General features: G+C 42.8%; 1 non-coding gene across 1 annotated transcript; it reads left to right on the top strand.

Moving 5' to 3' along the window:
• The first annotated feature begins 17,893 nt into the window (after nucleotides 1–17,893).
• Trnat-ugu lies at nucleotides 17,894–17,968 on the top strand. Its single transcript has one exon. It is a non-coding gene; the product is annotated as a tRNA-Thr (tRNA).
• Nucleotides 17,969–22,775: the final 4,807 nt, after the last annotated feature.

Raw genomic sequence — 22,775 nt, 5'->3', positions numbered from 1 at the left:
GTTTTCCAGTCATGCATACATTAGTTATGAGAGTTTAATGTTTTCCAAGGGATAAATAGAGAAAAACATTTACATCAAGATTCAACATTACGCATTGCTGGCTTAACCGTTTAGTGACCAAATTATTTCCGGAAGTTGTATACTTTTTATGAACACTTTATTGGGCTAAGAACCCGTTCATAAAATCATAGTTTAAATCTTGAGAGTTTAGACTACGAGTATAAAAAAAATTTGTGGGAACTATTGTTCCCACCCAACTCTGGAGTAACTTCACTTGCTAATTTAAAAAAGTATTTCCTTTATTTTTTAGTACAAAAACATGTTAAACATTACATTTATATTTGTATTTGTTCATACTGTCCTTTGAGTCCACTAAGGTGATGTACTATGGAACTTAGAGAAGCATGGTGCTACACACAAAGGTACACAACAGTTGCTACACATTATTTTTGTTCTCATTCCTTTGTTCTTGGCGCTACATTGGCGGCATCTTCTGTTTGTTGTACCTTTTGTAGGGAAATGAGTTCCAACTTTCTGCAGACAAACTTAATCTGGTACTCCAGACACCCCTCTTTTTAGTGTTTGAAAATGAACAGGCCTTCCTCTTCTCTTACGACTTGAGAACCCAGAGATAAGCTGCCTTGCTAAGTGCAATCTAAATGTTAGCTGGTCTGCTTCTGTCTTCTGTAGCTTCCACATAACGTAGGAATTAACAACTGCCAGATCCACAAGAAAGGAAAACAGTTTGTGCCACCACTTGTATGAACGACAGCCAACAGCATACCGTTCATGCAGCTGATCAAATCTATCCACTCCTCCCATTATTTTATTGTACTCTGCTACAGCCAATAGGCAGAATACTTCACTTCTGCTTCCACTAACTTACCTTGTAATATTTATGTAATTTTCAGTCAAATACAGCAAATATACACTAATACTATCTCCCCATAAATATAAAAGTAGATAAATGCAACACAAGTCACTTCACACGCAAAAGGAAAGCATATTATCCAAAAAACGCTGTAGCGGTCGAAACAGTGACTCGTTTTCACGCGGGAACTGCGCTTCTGCATTGATTGACTCACAAGGTAGAAATACAACAGCTTTCGCCTAACCGTTGACAATCTACACATAGTTAGCACACTCTAAGAGAGATGGTAGCACAAGTTAGAAGTGGGAACACGGATTACCACTGAACTTAAAGCGAAAACAAATAAGTGGGAACTATAGTTTCCACTGGTCACTAAAGGGTTAACTACGCTTTGGCACCGCCCCCTGCATTGGGGGGGGATAAGGAATTACTATTCTACTGGTTTATGGATTACTAAGGAAATGTTGTTCGTCCTGTCTTAAATCACTTATCAGGGAACTCCTTTTTCATGGAAACGAAACATATCAACGATTTACTCATGTACTATATACCATAGAGTTGCTTAAGTTTATTTACGTGTAGCTTTGTGTTCATAACGCAGAAGTTTTTGCATCACGTCAAGCTTACCTCTTTACAATTACGCTGAAATGCCGTCTTTTATATTCACATGTAACGCGATATGAATTGATTAGGATTATTTGAGGGCACAATCCTACGTGTTTATGTGCACTTTGTTGTCAGTAGGTACGGGTAAATATTTTGTAGTTGCACTGCGACGATGTATATTCTTATTCATTTGCTAGATGACCAAAATACACACACATACATACTAATAAATAAATCATTTCTTTCAGGTGCGGCTCGTTTTTTCATTTGGTACCTGTAACACCCATCGTAAATCTCTACTGCGCTGTGTCGATGCACTGGTCGCTGCAATATAAAAAACTTATAACTAACTTAAAAACTAATGGTGTTTTGTAGCTCATAGGCCACTCATATACTCTGTCATCACATCCGTTCGCAGACGTTTTTCATATTTCATTCTTATTTGGTTATATACACTCCTGGAAATGGAAAAAAGAACACATTGACACCGGTGTGTCAGACCCACCATACTTGCTCCGGACACTGCGAGAGGGCTGTACAAGCAATGATCACACGCACGGCACAGCCGACACACCAGGAACCGCGGTGTTGGCCGTCGAATGGCGCTAGCTGCGCAGCATTTGTGCACCGCCGCCGTCAGTGTCAGCCAGTTTGCCGTGGCATACGGAGCTCCATCGCAGTCTTTAACCCTGGTAGCATGCCGCGACAGCGTGGACGTGAACCGTATGTGCATTTGACGGACTTTGAACGAGGGCGTATAGTGGGCATGCGGGAGACCGGGTGGACGTACCGCCGAATTGCTCAACACGTGGGGCGTGAGGTCTCCACAGTACATCGATGTTGTCGCCAGTGGTCGGCGGAAGGTGCACGTGCCCGTCGACCTGGGACCGGACCGCAGCGACGCACGGATGCACGCCAAGACCGTAGGATCCTACGCAGTGCCGTAGGGGACAGCACCGCCACTTCCCAGCAAATTAGGGACACTGTTGCTCCTGGGGTATCGGCGAGGACCATTCGCAACCGTCTCCATGAAGCTGGGCTACGGTCGCGCACACCGTTAGGCCGTCTTCCGCTCACGCCCCAACATCGTGCAGCCCGCCTCCAGTGGTGTCGCGACAGGCGTGAATGGAGGGACGAATGGAGACGTGTCGTCTTCAGCGATGAGAATCGCTTCTGCCTTGGTGCCAATGATGGTCGTATGCGTGTTTGGCGCCGTGCAGGTGAGCGCCACAATCAGGACTGCATACGACCGAGGCACACAGGGCCAACACCCGGCATCATGGTGTGGGGAGCGATCTCCTACACTGGCCGTACACCACTGGTGATCGTCGAGGGGACACTGAATAGTGCACGGTACATCCAAACCGTCATCGAACCCATCGTTCTACCATTCCTAGACCGGCAAGGGAACTTGCTGTTCCAACAGGACAATGCACGTCCACATGTATCCCGTGCCACCCAACGTGCTCTAGAAGGTGTAAGTCAACTACCCTGGCCAGCAAGATCTCCGGATCTGTCCCCCATTGAGCATGTTTGGGACTGGATGAAGCGTCGTCTCACGCGGTCTGCACGTCCAGCACGAACGCTGGTCCAACTGAGGCGCCAGGTGGAAATGGCATGGCAAGCCGTTCCACAAGACTACATCCAGCATCTCTACGATCGTCTCCATGGGAGAATAGCAGCCTGCATTGCTGCGAAAGGTGGATATACACTGTACTAGTGCCGACATTGTGCATGCTCTGTTGCCTGTGTCTATGTGCCTGTGGTTCTGTCAGTGTGATCATGTGATGTATTTGACCCTAGGAATGTGTCAATAAAGTTTCCCCTTCCTGGGACAATGAATTCACGGTGTTCTTATTTCAATTTCCAGGAGTGTATTTATTCACTTGCATTATTATTTTTTTTTTAATTCATTTACTCTGCAAAGAAAGTTACTTTGACATCTCCTACGGTATCTTATCTTTTGTTAGCTAACACGTCCTGTATGTTTCGTTGTAATGATTTCTTTTAATTCTAGTTACAATGTATATATCTTAGTATTGCCACAACTTCTCATGTTGATATAATATTATATTCTTTAGTTCCCTGATAGTAAATATAGTTGTTTCGTGTTATTATTTATTTTGAAATTGAGTTTGATACTTCTGCAGCTTCGCATTTATATTCGGTTGCGCCGCGAGATAGCCTGTTGCGGTTGCTCACTGTCAATGTCTCTTTCCTAGTACTGGCGTAAGCATCCATTGTAGATCGCGCACAGCTGAGTCGTACGCTGCTCCATTTCGCATTTCGTTTCGCGTGAAGCTGTGTTTTTACACTTTCTTCTTGTCAAATGTTTGTCTTTGCGTACAAAACAAGAAAATTACTGAAGTCTATACCTATTTCATTCAAAAATACACATAGTATTTTTTTTTATTACTTATAAAACAGTACTTACCTGATTACCGCCTGCACTTGTTCTTCTAGTGTATTTTTCGTCGATTCTAGTTTATGTTTGTATATGCAGTATTTTATGTATGTTAGAAAATCTGATTTGCTCCCATCGGCTGTAAGATCTATAGTATGGGGCTCAACTACGACCGATTCGGGTTTTCCTGCGGTGTAGTCTGATCTACTTCTGTGCATGGAACAATTTCTGTCCGTTGTACTGTGTAATTGTTTCTCCAGTTTGTATCATTACCAGCTAGCGACATACTTTCTCGAATGTTCATATGGCTGTTGTGAAATGTTGCCGTATTGTGATTTTGTTGGGCAAAGGTTGGCTGCGGTACGGCGTGTGGCATGTTATTGTTGCCGCGCGCCGCCCATTGGTGCGGCTCACTTTTTATTTACACGCGGTGCATAGTTTCTAAGAGAACGGATTGAAATTAGCTTGCGGATGGTAACCGTTGCTGTTATGCGGAAAGTTTCGTTCAAATATTTTGTTCTTGCCATTTCCATTCCCGTATCCATTACCACGGTTAATGTATCCTTGCGGTTGCGCGTCCGGCATTTTGTATTGACCATTCGAGTTATGTTGTTGTGGTGTTTGGCTTTCTGACGCCCTATTTGTTATTACTTTCTCCTCATGTATTAGGTCGATTGAATATAAAACGGATAGAACATATTCTGTGACGTGCTCAGTTGTAGTAACTAATTGTTCACGAATGTGTGATGGCAAACGACTTTTTAAAAATTTTAAACATTAACATGAGAAATAGGATTCGTCCAATAACGTGTTTTTTGGGATACTTCTCACAATACCCTCGCAAGCTACCATATTTGCTGTTAAAAGGGACAGGGTTAAAAACCTCTCGCCTAAGTCTCTCCTGTACGGCGTCTGACCAGTATCTGTCAAGAAATGCCCGTTCCACAAAAGTACATCGCCTTGCGTGTACCCAACATTAAACCTGATCTTTTGTGTTTCCGTCCAATTTCTAGGAAACACATGTCGAAAAGCACTAATAAACACAACAGGATTCATCTTCTTACCTTCAGTCGTAAATGTTGGAAATTGACTGTCTTAATAGACCTTCGTAAGCAAATATAGTGGACAAGCTGTTTGCATTTTGTGCTGTGTTTACATAGCTGTCATAATTATTTACACTTCTCGTAGGCCCTGTAAACTTACTCTGTGTTCTCTCATTACTGCTGGCATTGTTTGTAGGGTTTGCAATGATCTGTGTGCATACATTACTTTGGTTTGCTGCGGCTGGCTCATTGTTTGTGTGCAGCTTGTGCCTCTGTAACATTCTCACCTAAGTAGTTGCTTATCCTGTGCTCTGTAGCTTGCAAATTGGTGTTCACTTTGTCGATAATGTCATTTTCCTTTTGCTGAATAACTTTTTCAACTACATCATTGATTAATCCACGTTCCTTCACGACCTTTACCGCTGTGGTACTGGTTTTGTCCAAAGTACCTGCTTCAGCTTGTGAAATTACATCACATAAATTTTCATTAATTTTGTCTCTTTCCTTTTTGGTACAGACTGTTTCGATTACAAGTGATGCTACTTTTAAAGTGAGTTCATCAATTGATATTGGTATATTTTCGTAATCCTTATGCACTTTGTTCACTACGGTAGAGATGTTCTTTATTGTGGAAGTTAATTGTGTTTGTGTAGCTTCCAGGTTCGTGTGTGTGTCTTTCATCGCTTTTATTTGCTGCTCTACTGTATCATTCTGCTCGTTACGAGTGTCTAATTTCTGTTATATTTCCGTAATGTCATTGTTTACTTCGGAAAGTACATCTTGCTTTAGCTGTTTCTCCATGTCTTTAAATTTTACATTCATTTCCTCGTGAATCGTCAAATCACTAATCTGTTGTGAGACTGTATTCTGAAAATCTTTTAAAACTTGTTTCTGCTCTTGTTTTATGTTGATTACGTCTTGTGTGACTAGGTAAGGTTTTGCGACAAATTGTCAAATTTTGTATTTGTGTCTGCACGCAAATTGGTGTAATTGGTGTTCATACTATCGAGTTTTTGAAGTATGGCGGCAAGTGCGTTAGTTTGGTTGCTATTTCATGTACTTTGGTTGTTAACAACTGTACTTTGACATTTGGATTTCGTATGATGGGTGACGGTAAAGTGTCGTAAAAAATCATGTTATCTTCGCTTTCCATGTTTTCTTGTGTGAGCAGAATGTTGCTCGCGGAGATACGTGATCTAGTTTCATCTATTGTCATCACCGTATCATCAAAGTTAGACCTCTGTGAAAACTCACGATCACTTGTTACTTCGGTTATGTTCATCTCTGGACTGCTTAATACGTCTTAAGTGTGGAAGACATGGCGCTGGTACTTCAGATGTTGTGTCTTGCAATTATACGCCATCTTGGCTCACTGCGTTTTCGCCATTGTCAACAATAATGGAAACTGATTTTGTGCCATTTTGACTGAATATTAAAATTAAAATTTTGAAAAATAGGAAATTGAAATATATTATTTTAGGAAATTTGAACATAAGATTTATTTGTCGTCAGGCGTTAATTGGCTACTTTTATAACGCACGAAATGTTGTGACACAAAAACTTCAAACTTTTCTCTCGCTAATCATTACGTAAAATTTCTGAAAAATTCACTACGATACATTTAGGAAGGGAAATTAAGGAAAGGGATGTCTAATTACTACGCAGGAGACGCTAGCAAGCATAGCTAAGCAAGTGGTTTCGTAGCGGTCCTACCTTTGCTGTGATGAAACAAACAGCGTATTTCCAAAATTTTCCGTAAATTCCGATTTCATTTTTGATTCCTTTTTGAATTGGTTACTTTATCCATAAGAATTTTTGGTTCTGGTTATTTTGCTCCCAGTGATGATGTTGCACATGAAAATTTAAAAAGAATTAGTACATGCAAAAAATTTCATACAATGTCATAAATAATTTTGAATAACTTACTTTATACACAACTGGTTTCATGGCTTTCTCAATGTCATGTCACCAGGTCGCCAGTTGTACCACAATACCATCAAATTCTATTTTTATACATTTTGACGTGAAATAATTGTCGTTCAGACTCAGTTTACAAATGTTTTAAATGGTAAGTCAGTAGTAGCGTGAACTTACGTCGATTTTGCTGTCTTTACCCCGTTGAGATTTACAGAATTTAAATACCATAAGTACTTCTCATTTTTGACCGTGAATACAATACCAATTTTTATCGGACTTCCTCTTCAGATGCAGGCAGCTACAGTGACATGACGTTAGCATAATGCGCGGAAGAAAAGAAAACTTTCGTGGCTTTGCATTAAAAAGAACTTTCATACTTCCATACAAATTATTATTCAGACAACACAATGTACACTACACACTTCTCACAAAAAATACGTATTCTCCCTACGAGAACTAAAGACAGAGTGTATGTAATAATTTACAAAAAAAAAAATGAACGAAGTTTTTATCATTTGTTATTCGCTTTCCGGCGTAGCAAAATACATATTTTCCGACGCTTACAGAGGTCGCGCTAGTGTTTATCACTACTGCTTCTAAGCTTTTGTCGTAGCTTGTTGGGGATTTTCCTTACTTACCGATACAGTATTCATCTCTTGGTCTCCCTCTACGATTTTTACCCTCCACGCGTCCCTCCAATACTAAATTGGAGATCCCTTGAAGCCTCAGTATGTTTCCTACCAACCGATCCCTTCTTCTGGTCAAGCTGTGCCACAAATTTCTCTTCTCTCCAATTCTGTTTAGTACCTCCTCATTAGTTACGTGATCCACCCATCTTATCTTCAGCATTCTTCTGTAGTCCTACATTTCGAAAGCTTCTATTCTCTTCTTGTCCAAACTATGCATCGTCCTTGTTTCACATCCATACATGGCTACACTCCATACAAATACGTTCGGAAAAGACTTTCTGACACTTAAATCTATGCTCCATGTTAACAAATTTCTCTTCTTCAGGAAAGCTTACCTTGCCATTGCTAGTCTACATTTTATATCTTCCCTACTTCGACAGTCATCAGTTATTTTTCTTCCCAAATAGCAAAAGTCATCTACTACTTTGTCTCATTTCCTATCTAATTCCATCGGCATAACTTGATTTAATTCCAGTACATTCCATTATCCTCGTTTTGCTTTTGTTGATGTACATCTTATATCCTCCTAAGACACTGTCCATTCTGTTCAGCTGCTCTTCCAGGTCCTTTGCCGTCTCTGACAAAATTACAGTTTCGTCGGCAAACCTCAAAGTTTGTATTTCTTCACCATGGATTTTAATTCCTACTCCAAATTTTTCTTGTGTTTCCTTTACTCCTTGCTCAATATACAGATTGAATAACATCGGGGGTAGGCTACAACCCTGTCTCACTCCCTTCTCAACCACTGCCTCCCTTTCGTACCCCTTGACTCTTTGTAACTACCATCTGGTTTCTGTACAAACTGTAAATAGCCTTTCGCTCCATGTATTTTGCCCCTTCCATCTTCAGAATTTGAAAGAGAGTATTCCAGTCAACATTGTCAAAAGCTTTCTCTAAGTCTACAAATACTATAAACGTAGGTTTGCGTTTCCTTAACATATCTTCTTAGATAAGTCGTAGGGTCAGTATTGCCCCGCGTGTTCCAACATTTCTGCGGAATCCAAACTGATATTCCCCAAGGTTGGCTTCTACAAATCTTTCCATTCGTCTGTAAGAAATTCGTGTTAGTATTTTGCAACCGTGACTTATTAAACTGATAGTTCGGTAATTTTCACACCTGTCAGCACCTGCTTTCTTTGGGATTGAAATTATTATATTTTTCTTGAAGTCTAAGGGTATTTCACCTGTCTCATACATCTTGCCCATCAGATGGCTGGCTCTCCCTAGGCTGTCAGTAGTTCTAATGGAATGTTGTGTACTCCCTGTGCCTCGTTTCGATTTAGGTCTTTCAGTGCTCTGCCAAATTCTTCACGCAGTTTCGTATCTCCCATTTCATCTTCATCTACGTCATCTTCCCTTTCTATAACATTGCCCTCAAGTACATCGCCCTTGTATAGACCCTCTATATACTCCTTCCACCTTTCTGCTTTCCCTTCCTTGCTTAGGATTGGCTTTCCATCTGAGCCCTTGATATTCACATAGATGATTCTCTTTTCTCCAAAGGTCTCTTTAGTTTTCCTGTAGGCAGTATCTATCGTACCCCTAGTGAGATAAGCCTCTACATCCTTACATTTTTCATCTAGCCATCCCTGCTTAACCATTTTCACTTCCTGTCGATCTCATTTTTGAGACGTTTGTATTCCCTCTTGCCTGCTTCATTTACTGCGTTTTTATATTTTCTCCTTTCATCAATTAAATTCAATATTTCTTCTGTTACCCAAGGATTTCTATTAGCCCTCGTCTTTTTACCTACTTGATCCTCTGCTGCCTTCACTACTTCATCCCTCAGAGCTACCCATTCTTCTTCTACTGTATTTCTTTCCCCCATTCCTATCAATTGTTCCCTTATGCTCTCGCTGAAACTCTGTACAACGTCTGGTTTAGTCAGTTTATCCAGGTCCCATCTCCTTAAATTCCCACCTTTTTGCAGTTTCTTCAGTTTCAATCTACAGTTCATAACCAATAGATTGTGGTCAGAGTCCACATCTGCCCCTGGAAATGTCTTACAATTTAAAACCTGGTTCCTAAATCTCTGTCTTACCATTATATAATCTATCTGATACCTTCGAGTATCACCAGGATTCTTCCATGTATACAACCTTCTTTTATGATTGCATTCCTTTTCGCCTCCTTCATATGCTGCATTTTTGTATTTTCTCCTTTCATCAATTAAATTCAATATTTCTTCTGTTGCCCAAGGATTTCAACTAGCCCTTGTGTTTGTACCTACTTGATCCTGTGCTTCCTTCACTATTTCGTCTGTCAAAGCTGCCCATTCTTCTTCTACTGTTTTTCTTTCCCCTGTTCTTGTCAATCGTTCCCCAATGCTCTGTCTGAAACTCTCTACAACCTCTGGTTCTTTCAGTTTATCCAGGTCCCATCTTTTTAAATTCGTTCCATTTTGCAATTTGTTCAGTTTTCATCTACACTTCATAACCAATAAATTGTGGCCAGAGTCCACAACTGTCCCTGGAAATGACTTACAATTTAAAACCTGGTTCTTAAATCTCTGTCTTACCGTTATATAATCTATCTGAAACCTTCCAGTGTTTCCAGGCCTCTTCCACGTATACAGCCTTGTTTTATGATTCGTAAACCAGTGTTAGGTATGATCAAGTAACGTTCTGTGCCAAATTCTAGCAGGCAGTTTCCTCTTTCATTCCTTACCCACTCAGTCCATATTCACCTACTACTTTTCCTTCTCTTTCTTTTCCTACTATCGAATTCCAGTCACCCATGACGATTAAATTTTCGTCTCCCTTAAGTATCTGAATAATTTCTTTTTTCGCATTATACATTTCCTCAATCTCTTCATCATCTGCGGAGCTAGTTGGCATATAAACTTGTACTACTGTGGTATGTGTGGGTTTCGTGTCCATCTTGACTACGATAATGCGTCCGCTATACTGTTGATAGTAGGTTACCTATTTTCTGATTCATCATTAAATCCACACCTGCATTACCCCTCCTTGATTTTAAATTTACAATCTTTTGAAATCCTGTTTCTCCTGCCACCGAACTTCACTAATTCCCGCTATGTATAACTTCAACCTATTCTGCTCTGTTAAGAGATCTGACATTCCACGCTCCGATCCGTAAAACGCCTGTTCTGTTTCTCCTGATAACGACGTCCTCCTGAGTAGTCCCAGTCAGGAGATCCGAATGAGGGAGTACTTTACCTCCGGAAAATTTTACCCAAGAGGACTCTAAAGCTGCATGCCCTCGGGAAAAATTACGGCTGTAGTTTCCCCTTGCTTTCAACCGTTCACAGTACCAGCACAGCAAGGCCGTTTTGGTTGGTGTTATAAGGCCAGATCAGTCAATCGTCCAGACTGTTGCCACTGCAACTATTGAAAAAGCTTCTGCCCCTCTTCAGGAACCACGCGCTTTTCTGGCCTCTCAACAGATACCCCTCCGTTGTGGTTGCACGTACGGTACGGGCATCTGTATCACTGAGCCACGCAGGCCTCCCCACCAATGGCAACGTCCACGGTCGATGGTTCAGGGGGGCCCCGCGCGTATGCCGACAATTATACCACGTTCGGAATAAAGGCCAATTCACACTATCCGTCTCCGCTCCTGTTAATTTCCGTTTCTAGCTTCCGTCAACCTTCCGTAAGTTGATGTGACAGATTCCTGTTTCTCATCGTCCAGCCGGCCGCGGTGGTCGAGCGGTTCTATGCGCTTCAGTCCGGAATCGCGCGACTGCTACGGTCGCAGGTTCGAATCCTGCCTCGGGCATGGATGTGTGTGATGTCCTTAGGTTAGTCAGGTTTAAGTAGTTCTAAGTTCTAGGGGACTGATGACCTCCAATGTTAAGTCCGATAGTGCTCAGAGCCATTTGAGCCATTTGAACCATCATCGTCCAGCTGTTTTTTTTACGGAATGTGAATATATAATGGATTTAAAAAACAATTTCATACAGTGAGCGCAAGGGAATATGTCAAAACACTCGTTAAATTGCGTCGATTTCGTTTTGCTCCACTTCAAAAACAAACTTGATTTTTTTTATCAATATACACCGTTCGAAACAGGTAATTTGTCTTTAGGGAACTGATTTGTCCACATGAACTTCCTGAAAGAGGTTTTATGAGATCCTGTTCAAATGTCACATATCTTAGCCTCGTCTGAGCTGAAGCTATGCTTGAGACAAAATGTTTTATGATTAAGTTCTGTTAGTTGAAATATGTCCACACCAGCAGCTTAAAGTTACAAAAACTTCTGAAGTGGGATGTTTCAGTGTGTTTATAATTGCGTAGTATATGTACGATACACTGGTTCACTATTAATACATTTCACATAACCTTTGATAAGTAAATTAATAGTGGAACAGAAAACTGCATTGTAAGAGCGTGCAGTAGGTAAGGAGTTTGCGGGCTACGGGGTGACAGCACTGCGCAGTGCTTGCGACCATCTCGGGTCGTGCCGATTATTTGCTCAAGTAGGGATGCCGCGAAAGTAATGTTTCGTAAAAGCGCTTTGTAAACACGTTCATGTTCAAATGTACTGATTGTCATGGTGTCAACAAACATAATGATGTAATAGCCTCTTTTTATGCAGGACTATCCATTGTCATTACACATAAACTATGTGACCAAAAGTATCCGGACACCCTCAAAAACATGCGTTTTTGATATTAGGTGCATTGTGCTGCCACCTATTGCCAGGTACTCTGTCAGCAACCTCAGTAGTCATTAGACATTGTGAGAGCGCAGACTGGGGCGCTCCACGGAACTCACGGACTTCGAACGTGGTCAGGTGATTGGGTGTCACTTGCGTCATACGTCTGTACGCGAGATTTCCACACTCCTAAACACCACTAAGTTAACTGTTTCCGATGTGATAGTGAAATGGAAACGTGAAGGGACACCAATAGCACAAAAGAGTACAGGCCGACCTCGTCTGTTGACTGACAGAGTGCACCGACAGTTGAAGACGGTCGTAATGTACAGGGTGATTCAAAAAGAATACCACAACTTTAAAAATGTATATTTAATGAAAGAAACATAATATAACCTTCTGTTATACATCATTACAAAGAGTATTTAAAAAGGTTTTTTTTCACTCAAAGTTCAGAGATGTTCAATATGGCTCCCTCCAGACACACGAGCAATATCAACCCGATACTCCAACTCGTTCCACACTCTCTGTAGCATATCAGGCGTAACAGTTTGGATAGCTGCTGTTATTTCTCGTTTCAAACCATCAATGGTAGCTGGGAGAGGTGGCCGAAACACCATATCCTTAACATACCCCCATAAGAAAAAATCGCAGGGGGTAAGATCAGGGCTTCTTGGAGGCCAGTGATGAAGTGCTCTGTCACGGGCTGCCTGGCGGCCGATCCATCGCCTCGGGTAGTTGACGTTCAGGTTTCATAACTAACCTTTTTCGTAGGACTCTCCATACAGTTGATTGTGGAATTTGCAGCTCTCTGCTAGCTCTGCGAGTCGATTTTCCTGGGCTGCGAACAAATGCTTGCTGGATGTGTGCTACATTTTCATCACTCGTTCTCGGCCGTCCAGAACTTTTCCCTTTGCACAAACACCCATTCTCTGTAAACTGTTTATACCAACGTTTAATACACCACCTATCAGGAGGTTTAACACCATACTTCGTTCGAAATGCACGCTGAACAACTGTCGTCGATTCACTTCTGCCATACTCACAAAAAGCTTTCTCTTGAGCGGTCGCCATCTTAGCATCAACTGACGCTGACGCCTAGTCAACAGCGCCTCAAGCGAACAAATGTACAACTAAATGAAACTTTATAGCTCCCTTAATTCGCCGACAGATAGTGCTTAGCTCTGCCTTTTGTCGTTGCAGAGTTTTAAATTCCTAAAGTTGTGGTATTCTTTTTGAATCACCCTGTATAATAGACAGACATCTATCCAGACCATCACACAGGAGTTACAAACTGCAACAGAATCCACTGCAAGTACTATGACAGTTAGGTGGGAGGTGAGAAAACTTGGATTTCATGGTCGAGCGGCTGCTCATAAGCCACACATCACGCGCCACTAAATGGCAAACGACGTCTCGCTTGGTGTAAAGAGCGTAAACATTGGACGATTGAACAGTGGAAAAACATTGTGTGGAGTGACGAATCACGTTACACAATGTGGCGATTCGATGGCAGGGTGTGGGTATGGCGAAAGCCCGGTGAACGTCAATTGCCAGCGTGTGTAGTGCCAACAGCAAAATTCGGAGGTGTTATGGTGTGGTCGTGTTTGGGGGCGTAGCAGTATCACAGCACAGGCCTACATCGATGTTTTAAGCACCTTCTTGCTTCTCACTGTTGAAGAGCGATCGAGGATGGCGATTACATCTTTCAACACGATTGAGCACCTGCTCATAATGCACGGCCTGTGGCGGAGTGGTTACACGACAATAACATACCTGTAATGGACTGGCCTGCTCAGAGTCCTGACCTGAATCCTACAGAACACCTTTGGGATGGTTTGGAACGCCGGCTTCATCCCAGGCCTTTCTGACCGACATCAGTACCTTTCCTCAATGCAGTGCTCCGTGAAGAATGGGCTGCCATTCCCCAATAAACCTTCGAGCACCAGATGGAACGTTTACCTCCGAGAGTGGAAACTGTCATCAAGGCTAAGGGTGGGCCAACACCATACTGAATTCCAGCATTACCGATGGAGGCCCCACGAACTTGCAAGTCATTTTCAGCCAGGCGTCCGGATACTTTCGATCACATAGTGTACTTTGGCGTTAGTCTCGCCGACGACGGTTACCGACAATTACCGAACGGCGCCAGGAGCCAAGATTTTCCGACCGGACACCGATAATACAATCTATATTTCGTTGTTGTAGGTTATTGTTCGTTCGACGACCGTTGTACTTGCACTGAATTATGGTGGTGTTTTAAGTGTTAATATTTATGTACTTTTTAGTGTAATGAAGTTGGCCGTAAGTGAGCCACAATCGTAATGAAAAGACAAGCTTCTGTTCAAAACCTTTTCGCCAACAAACCAAATGTCTATACGCCCGCTGGAGACACTCCTGAAGTCGGTAGTTTTATGGGCTTGACGGTGTCGGTTCTGAAGTCAGCTGCGTTGGTAGAGTTGTTTCTTGTGACGTCGCTACTCCGAGCTCAGTTACTGTGGTTCCAGTTACGGAGGATAGTGGGCCTGATCAAGTAAGGAAAAATATGTATGATATTGGAAACTATTGTCAGAACAATTCCGTTCAGTCTGTCACAAACAAAAAAGAATTTCTTAGCTAGAAAAAATTTGGAAACCCGTGCCTGGGTACAAATTTCACCCAATTACTAGTTCAAATCATATTAGATATTTTCAAACGAAGTCTCCAGTCGAATTTACGTGGTTAGCTTATTCAGCTGAAAAAATCGATGTTTTTGCAAGTACTGCGTGTTATTTTCCCATACCGAAAATGTAGGGAAAGTAGATGCAGGGGCGTTGGCTACTACACAAATACCTCCAATTTAAAAAAAAAAAGGCCTATAAAATGTTTAGCAAGCATGAGAACTTACGACCTCATAAGGAATTTTGTTTCGATTGCTGAAAACACAAAAGCTATAGTTAAGAAGAAAACTGAAAGTGTTATCAATCAAGTATATGCCCAAGGAAGACTGGATATTGAGAATAACAGAAAATTGCTTATCCGCCCATAATACAAACAATTCGATTTTGTGGGAGACAGCAAATAGCTCTAAGGGGTTATCGTGATTCTGGACCTTGAAGAACCGGACGTTATTAAGATACAGAGCCAACAGTGGAAATAACATTCTTAAAAACGAATTAACGATCAGTGGTGGGAAGACGATGTATAGAAGTTCTTTCATTCAATACGAACTTATTAACACGTTTGGTCACTTAATACAATTAAAAATTGTAGAAAACGTCAGGAAGTCAGGTTTTTATTATGTTTTAGCAGATGATACCACTGACATCCGTCAAATCGAACAATTTTCTCTCTGTGTACGTTACGTAGATGAGCAAACTTTCAAAATCAGGGATGGCTAACACAAATACCTCCTTTAGGAAACTGTATGGGTGTCATAAAAGAAGTCTGCGGTTTTTTCATTTGTCAGCCCAAAGAACAGAAATATTGAAATCAACGATTTATGAAGGTTGTCCAGAGCAAAAGAAAAAGAAACTTGTTTTATTGTGCTAAACGCGATGGATATAAAGGCACAACTCAGTAGTTTGATTTAAAGACACATCTTTCTCTCCCTTTGCAAAATAGAAGAGGATGTAAGTGACACGCCATCTAAGGCTCACACTCTTAAATACTGCTGTTAGTGAATTTGCGTTTCTTGTTAATCTTTTTGTTTTGAGACGGATGCTTATATGAACAGCTTCAAAACAAAAATACTGATCGTCCACAGTCCTTGAGTAATGTTTGAGTAAGGGACATGAATGCGCTCTGAGACGCGCTTCTGACTGCAGTCGAAAACGATGAATTGTGACGATGAGATATGAGAGTGCCACGAATATGTTTCACCAGTGGCTGTAATCATTAAAACACATCTCCATGGGATTCAAACAGTTTATGTGGTTAAACGGAAAGACTTGATTGCTCACCACACACGGAATTTCTACCAGAAAGCGAAACACTGTAGATCTGAAAAACCAGTGTATTGGACAAAGGATTTTGTACATTTCTTACGATTTGAATCTAGCATTGCATTTTTAAGTGATTCCTCACATAGCATACCATCTACTGTATGTGATCAGTCTCAATAAACCATCATCCCTGTCGCCTATAAGCCCGTGGATATATTGCAGAATGTCTGTTACACTGACTACGTGGTGTCGAGATAGAATGCATTATAAATGTTGTTTATCAGCGTGGTAAATGACAGTGGCTTGATGGAGTTGCAAATATCGGCTTAATACCACGTTCCTTAGCCGTATCCGGGGTGCCACTAACAGGATCGTTGTGATTCTACTTTTAATAAGTGGTCCCTTGTAAACGATTACGTCTTCTTCCTAAGACACACTGGTGCCACTCGCAAGAAAAACAAATGGATCATGTCCGTCGATTGCGGATTTTCACTCAGTATTGTTTGATATCACCAGAATTTAGTTATTTGCGAAGTATTATACTTGTTAGGGGATGTGTGATAGTTTCGTTGTGATCAGCAGGTTTATAAAGTATGTGTTGGGTTGTAAAGTTACTGTGGTCAGTGTTCTGACATGTGGCCGATTTCCTAGGACGACGTCGTTTGGCACGCGGTACGCATAGCGGAGGTAGCCAGAATGCAATGACGTTTGCACTTAAGACAGTCGCGGGCGGTGGGTGCAAAGAAAAGTTCCAACTGGCTGGCTAGCCAGTTCTTGTTCACAGCGCTATTGGAACCTGTCGGCCTCCTGGTCGGGTGACCAGCGAACTCAAAAGTGGTTCAAATGGTTCTGAGCAGTATGGGACTTAACATCTGAGGTCATCATTCCCCTAGAACTTAGAACTACTCAAACCTAACTAACCTAAGGACATCACACAGGAGTCGAACCTGCGACGTAGGGGTCGCGCGGTTCCAGACTGAAGCGCCTAGAACCGCTCGTCCACAGCGGCCGGCAACAGCGAAGTACTGAACAGTTGTTGGGCAGCCTTCGTGATTGCGTGTGTTACGGGTATTCTCAGATTTGTGTGTGGAAATTGGAGAAAATTGGATACGTCGAATGTTGGCGTCGGACATGTTGATAACGTCCGAATCCCAACCATTTTGGTCATCCTGGACACTCCCCACGACCGGGCGGTCCTCGCCAGCGGGCCGAGTGTGGCTGCAGGCCGGGCACGGTCGCTGAGACGTGCGTCTACGGCGGCAAGTAGCCTGGGACGATATCGGGATATGAACGAGTGGGACGTCCGACATCTAGCCTTGAGAACTACTACTACGGATTGGAATATTGTTTAAGTCTGTCTTGTTTAGTGCTTCTTAGTACACTGGAGCGGACTGTCTTGTAGTGGCTCTTAAGTTGTTGTCTCTCTCCTATCATGCAATAGGTCGTCCAGAATGTAATGGGGACAACCAATTTAGGAATTCTGTAGTGCTTTAAAAACCCAATCGCAACGTCAAATTCCGGATTTATCAATTTATTGTTTCCAATAGTTTTACTGCGAGCACACACATCAATCTAACCCCTCCACAGATTGTTTAATGACATAGCATTCAACTGTGTTGAAATTTGACCTTCTTGTGCGAACGCACATGCTATGCCCGAACTCGTACGGGACTTGGTAGATTAATCTGCCACGAGTAATGAGTATGATGGGCAAACATCTATTAGGCGCACTACGAATGTAGTGTTGTGGACATGTTGGGAATGTGGATCTCACGGGGAGCGTGCAAGGGATAAGTCCCTGCAGACGCACTATCCTCTGTGCCCGCGGTGGCTCAGATGGATAGAGCGTCTGCCATGTAAGCAGGAGATCCCGGGTTCGAGTCCCGGTCGGGGCACACATTTTCAACATGTCCCCAATGAAGTGTATCAACGCCTGTTTGCAGCTAGGGTGTCCATTTAATTATCATTTCATAAAAAATGTGGTTATGAATAACCGAATTGTGAAACATTTTTGCAAATGGACTACGTGCCAAATTTTAATCCAGTGAGTTTGGAACAATTACAGTATTTTAAAAAATTATAAATTATTCCGAACGATTATTTAACTCTCAGAAACAGTTTACTGACTTGAGTAACTTGATGACGTACGTTAACTACCAATTTCTCTCGGAGCGTAGAATTTTTAGAGTCCCTGAGAGCGTGTATTGTGGACGACATAAACTATTGCAGACCTTGGGTGATCTGAGAGCTTTCCATTGTTCGTGTGAATAACGTATGAGATAATTAAAACGACAGGCTGGAGCCGGCGGCCGTGAATAGCAAACAATAATACCTGAACGGAGCCGGCTCGCTCTGCCACACCGAACTACCGGTCGCTCCTGGGTCAGCAGCCGACAACTCTGGACAGGCAGGCACGTGTCGTCATCAGTGAAACACTGTCAGTGGTTCTGCTGTCTGTCGAAACATCCTGTAGACGTACCGAGCCACGTGCTGTGTGTATGTAGTGCTCGATACTCCAGGCTAGTAATCGGGGGCAGACGACTTGGCCGTAAGAACTTTGGATTTTTGCGATTACCGCAGACCTACCTCTTCGATCGTCGTCTGCACGTGAAGCACGGCTGCTGATCCCAGTGCTGTCCAGCTGGACTCACAAAACACCGAAATATCACAGTACTTCGAATTCGGCAAAATGTGACACGATAGTCAGTACTCCTGGTTCGAGAAGTACGAGTACTAGATGATAATATTTTTTTCCTATATTTTATGGGTGCGTATGGTAGTCTGCTGGGAAAATGTATTTACTAGTAAAAACCAATATTGCAATTTCGACCGCGTGCCTGCAATCGAGTGGAAATTATGTTTCGGATTACGATCATCGTCTGTGTATGGCATTCTTTGAATTGCACTCGTATTCTGTTTAACTTTTGCTCTCTTTCGTAAAATTGGATAAGGTAATTTGCTTATTTCTTTTGATTTCATATGAAACAGAAGCTGCTTTGTCGCATAGTATTCTGTGGACTCGTGTCTATTTGTTACTGCTTAGGAATACGTGTGTGAACGGTTCGATTTAAATACACTGTTAGTACAGTGACGTGACGAAAGTCATCGGATATCTGCTAATATCGTGTCGTAGCTTCTCTTGCTGGGCATAGTGCAGCAACTCGACATGGGACGGACTCGACAAGTCGTGGAAACAGTGAGTCGTGCTGCGTCTGCAGCCGTCCAGAAGTGCGAAACTGTTTCCAGTGTAAGACTTTGTGCACCAACTGTCCTCTCGACTGCGTCCCGTAAATACTCGACGGGATTCGTGTTGGACGATTTGGATCACCAAACCACCCGACACAGTTGTCCAGAATGTACTTCAAACCAATCGCGAACAACTGCGGTACAGTGACACGACGCATTGACATCCATAAAAATTGCGTCGCTGTTTGGCTGCAAATGGTCTCCGTGTAAGCAAACGTGACCGTTTCCAGTGAACGATCAGGTCAACTGGAGCAGAGGATCCAGCCCGTTCCATGTAAACGCTGCACACCACTACGGAGCCACCACCACCACCTTGCACAGTGTCTTGTTGACAACTGGGATCCACAGCTTCGTGGCGTGTGGGCGAAGCTCGAACCCTATCAACAGATCTTACCAACTAAGAGCGGGACACGTCTGACCGTACCGCGGTTTTCCAGCCGTCTAGGGTTCAACCGACAGGGTCACGAGCCCAACGAAGGCGCTGCTGGGGACGTCGTGCCGTTAACAATGGCACTCGCGTCGGTCGGCTGCCACAGCCCCTTAACGCCAAATTTCGCGGCACTGTCGTAATGGATACGTCGGTCGTACGTGCTACTTTGATTTCTGCTGTTATTTCACGCATTGACGGTTCTCTGTTAGCACTGACAACTATGCGCAATCGCCGCTCCTCTCGGCCGGTAAGCGAAGGCCGTCGGCCATTGCGTCGTCCGTAGTGAGTGTCAATGCTTGAAATTTGATAATCTCGGCACACTCGTGACACTCTGGATCTCGCAATATTGAATTCCTTAACGATTTCCGAAAGGAATGTGCCACGCATCTAGCTCCGACTACCATTCCGTGTTCATAGTTTGTTAATTGCCGCCGTGCGGCCATAATCTCATCGGAAAGCTGTAAACAAACACGAAGCACCTGAGTACAAGTAGCAGCTGCGCCCTTTTGTAGCCTGTGTAATCAATACTGCCACGGTGTGCCAGGACTTTCGCCAGCTCAGTGTATACCTTCGAGAGCTGGTGACAACACTGACGCACTGTGGTGTCTGTCCATGGCTGCCAGCCTTAACGATTTAATAGCAGAGGACGCTGTACAAAGTTAGACTGGCGTGCGACCGTGTGTGCTGGCAGCTTCCCTTTTTTGGTTTGGCAGCGTGTTTTGCATACTAGGAGGAATAGTGTTGTTGTGGTCGGTTCTCGCAAGCTTTTACTAGATGAGCGAATCTCACCCCCTCGAGGGGCTATTTTTTGACTTGGTTCTTTCAGTGCTTCGTCAACTTCTTTTCAGTGTGTCACATCTACGCATCTCATTGTCAGTTAATACACAGGAGCGCGTTCGTCAAGCGACAAGGTTATTACGATCCAGAAAAGCGAACTCAGTGACGCACGCTATAAGGCAGCGCCAGGAGACACCTGAAAGCAACTCTGCGCGCACACGCCTGTACGCTAACATCTGCCCCTACGACGCTCAGCTGTGTTTCGCCGTCAGTCACCTCGGTATTCTGATAAAACGATCCAGGTGTGGTAGCTTCGGTACGGGACACTGAACGTTTCCGCCTCTGTCGCCTCTTCCTAAGTTTGGGTGTGACTCCCGCCCACAGACCTTGTCTGCGGTATACAGTCGTACTTACGAGGTCTTCTAATATAACACAGTTTTTTGGATAGATTCAGTCCTAAACAAACCATTGGAAAATACTGAGGAATTTTTTTTGCACTGTACCACCTTACAACGATTTCATTATTTTCGCAAGAAGTTTTCTTTGCATAGAATATTGTCTTGACAGTGTTTGTACGAAACATACTGTGCCGCCTGCAGACACAATATAGGCTTAGACGAAATTATTTAATAGCCTTTGTATGTTTTTGTTGTAGTAAAAAGAAATGTACAAGTATTGACGAAGTATCTAGTATCTAAACGCAGAATAAATTGCAGAAACAACATTTTAACTTATGATCTAGCGTATCACAGCGCTATTTTTCCCACAGCAGAACACGATCATATAAAGCAAGGAAACGCTGACGCAGTCGTAGCACTTAATTAGGGTCTGGAGTTGTCGTGGTGATATTTATTACGTACAGCTGCCTGTCATATATTATTATGAGTTTTGTTGCTAGCAGACTCTTGTTAAATGTCAATATAATTCTACTTGTTATCCTCTCGCTCACAGTAGGCAGAGACAGGAGCTCGTAAAATAGACTGGGAGCCTAGTTATTAGATTTTTAGTGGAGAGTGCAGTAAAGATTGAAACTTGGACCTGTTCTGCTGCTGCTATGGGAGACTAAGTGATGGATTGATCAAGCTGGGCGCCAGACCGACCCGAAATTGCCAGCTTTGCTTGCCGGGTAGCGCTACCTGTGTAAAGATCACATTCACGTTGACCCCACTGTCCAGAGGTGCTCTCGCACGGCACGATAAGCCAGCATTTTTGGGACGGATGACCTAGCGGAGAAACTACTGATGCATTATTTCCGGAGAGCAACATGTGCTCTGTAACAGAGTGCCAGTGCTACATCCCGGTAGAGTAAGACTGGCCGATCGTCAGTCCATCCTCGACTTGTGTTTTGGCAACGAGGAGAGAGCTGCTGACTGACTGAAGCTTTGAGCTGTGTTCTCATCATGTCCGAACAGCCGTGTCGCCGAGAACGCTGTCTTTACTGGCTCTCGCGTCGAGCACTTTGCTGGCCGGTGAGTACAGTAGAGTCTCGATAGCTCGAGTTTCCAATAATCCGAGCCCTTAAAAAAAAAATGTTGCAACCATCTACTCTTTCTTTTATTTTTTTTTTCCCTGACATGATAAATGAGCTTCTCGGGGGAACAAAATGGTAAGCGCCAAAATCACAGTTTCGAGATACAGCGCATCTAAAGTTTCAATTGATCTGCAAATGTGAACAATTTTTTTTGAACAGGCCTTTTATTCTGTAGTGATTCTAACATCTATCTTCTACTATACAGACATAAATGAAAATCAGAACTGACTAAAACAAATGAAATATAAAAAATTATTACATTGCCATACACCATTAACAACACATAGTGATAGAACATTACATATTAAATTTTACAGTAAGTCTTCAACACTTTACTGAAACTGCAAAATCATTCATCACTCCCATTACTAATGTCCTTTTCATCTAAAACTTCTTTCTATGTATTCGCAGCACGTTACACTTGTCTACATTGAGATTCAATTGCCATTCGCCGCACCATGCGTCAATTCGCTGCAGATCCTCCTGCATTTCTGTACAATCCTCCATCGTTACAACCCCACCGACACACCACAGCAGGAAAAGCAATCCGAAAACAAAGGAAGTAGGTTACAGTACGCTTGTTCGCCCACTGCTTGAATACTGCTCAGCAGTGTGGAATCCGTACCAGATAGGGTTGATAGAAGAGAGAGAGAAGATCCAACGGAGAGCAGCGCGCTTCGTTACAGGATCATTTAGTAATTGCGAAAGCGTTACGGAG

The sequence above is a fragment of the Schistocerca piceifrons genome, chromosome 2 (assembly GCF_021461385.2).
Source record: "Schistocerca piceifrons isolate TAMUIC-IGC-003096 chromosome 2, iqSchPice1.1, whole genome shotgun sequence".
NCBI classification, from domain to species: Eukaryota; Metazoa; Arthropoda; class Insecta; order Orthoptera; family Acrididae; genus Schistocerca; species Schistocerca piceifrons.
Note: the sequence above shows the minus strand (reverse complement) of the source record. Positions and strands in the feature narration are given on the sequence as shown.